At 60.1% G+C, this 2070-nt stretch overlaps 1 long non-coding RNA gene across 1 annotated transcript; it reads right to left on the bottom strand.

Moving 5' to 3' along the window:
- Positions 1-909: 909 nt before the first annotated feature.
- On the bottom strand, positions 910-2052 carry LOC115949050. The gene is made up of 2 exons (XR_004082722.1): positions 1841-2052; positions 910-1199 (listed from the first exon to the last, which is right to left on the bottom strand). It is a non-coding gene; the product is annotated as an uncharacterized LOC115949050 (long non-coding RNA).
- Positions 2053-2070: the final 18 nt, after the last annotated feature.

The raw sequence follows: 2070 nt of genomic DNA on the forward strand, positions 1-2070 counted from the left end.
CACTTCTGGCCTCGTTCCCATGGCGACGCCCCGCCCCTCGCGCCTTTCCCACGGCCCCGCCCCTAAGAAGGGGTGATGTGCGGTCACGCCCACACAGGGCGGGGCAAGCGCCGTTGCCATGGGGACGCCTCGCCCTCTGACTGGAGGACACGGATGTTGTCATGAAGAAGCCCCGCCCCGGATGCGGGGCGGTTGCTATGGCAACAGGCCACGCCCAGCCCTTGCAAGGCTCCCCTATTGGGGCGCTGTAATTAATTACCCCGTTAATTACCATTCTCCCCACCTCCGCGGCCCCCCGGTTGGGTATTTGGGGTTCCAGGACGCCTCAGTGGTCCCAGGCACACCTCGTCCTGCCCCAGGGCTGCTCCAACAACACAGATCAACAGGAGCTTATCCTACAATATTCCAGTAATGCATTTCACCCGTTAATGTAACCATCTGCTCTGTTAATTAACGGAAACATTAATTTAATTGAGGCACTAACGGAGCTATTCGATGGGTTCTGGTACCCCAGCAGCCCCTCAGCAGCTTCCAGGATCCCTGCAGGAGCACACGTGGGTCACTGCTTTCAGCTGGGAACTGCGCCCTGCCCCACAGCCAGCGTGTCCCTGCGTCCCTGTCCCGGCTCTGCAGCCACCCAGTCAGGCACCGGGGACTGGGGACACAGGAGGTGAGCTCAGGGACACCAGGACCCAAGGACATTGGGACACTGGAGTTCAGGGAAATGGGGCCATCTGAGCCTGGGACATGGGGACAGCAAGCCCAGGTGACCCTGGGGACACGGGTGGGCTCCTGCTCCCCTGGGGAATCTCAGCTCCAGCACGTGGAGCATCCCCATCCCCTCCCGCTGAATCCCTAGCTTCATCCCTTTGTGCCAGAAACAGAACATAAAAAGCTCTGGAGTCAAAACACGTTCAAACGATGGTTCATGTTTAATTCCCTGACTCTGGTGTCGCTGAATCCTCCGGGTTCTTCCACAGGGACTCTGCCCTGCTGCTCCAGCCTCTGCACAGCTCCCTGTAGGGTAACAGCACAGCCTGGGAAGGGTGGGCTGAGCCGAGTCTCCAGCAGGTGACACCCAGCACACACCTCCTGCTGGCTCATTAACAGGGCTGCGTTAATTACAGCCACAACAGCCTTGCACCCGCTTCCTCCTTCCTGGGGGCCTCCTGATCCCTCTGCATCACCATGGAGGCAGCCTGCAATGGGAAAGGCAGGAATGTCACCGGCCCTGCTGCCCCTGGACCCCTGTTCTCCACAAAGCCCAGTGGGCCTGGGGGGTCCATAACCATCCCTGGGATGTCCAGGTGTCCATAACCACCCCAGGATGTCCATAACCACCCCAGGATGTCCATAACTGCCCCTGGGATGTCCAGGTGTCCATAACCACCCCTGGGATGTCCATAACCACCCCAGGATGTCCATAACCACCCCAGGATGTCCATAACTGCCCCTGGGATGTCCAGGTGTCCATAACCACCCCTGGGATGTCCATAACCACCCCAGGATGCCCATAACCACCCCAGGATGTCCATAACTGCCCCTGGGATGTCCAGGTGTCCATAACCACCCCTGGGATGTCCATAACCACCCCAGGATGCCCATAACTGCCCCTAGGATGTCCATAACTGCCCCTGGGATGTCCATAACCACGCCTGGGGTGTCCATAACTGCCCCTGGGATCCAGGAGTGGCCTGCTGGAGCCAGGGGGGACACGGGGACAGCCCAGGCCCCGGCAGGCTCCCAGGAGCAGAAGTGCCCGACATTCCCCGGGCATTCCAGCCCTGCAGACCCCCCTGGGCAGCCAAGGAGCACGGACAGAGCTGGAGCTGGCCCTCACCTGGGCAGCGGTGCCAGCAAGTAACTCCTGCCAGGATGGAGCTCCATGTCTCGGTCGAGGCATTCCCATGGAATTTCAGCCCTGGGAGACGAGGGGCCGAGGCCTTGGTAGCCTAAATTAACCAAAAGTGGGCTAATTGTGGTGCTAGGTGCCTTGAATCCATTTCCTTCTTCCCGGTGGCTTCCTGAATCCCTCTGGATGCTCGGAGCAGGAGCCTGGAACGGGAAAGC

Source organism: Geospiza fortis, unplaced genomic scaffold (assembly GCF_000277835.1).
Source record: "Geospiza fortis unplaced genomic scaffold, GeoFor_1.0 scaffold1215, whole genome shotgun sequence".
Classification (NCBI taxonomy): Eukaryota; Metazoa; Chordata; class Aves; order Passeriformes; family Thraupidae; genus Geospiza; species Geospiza fortis.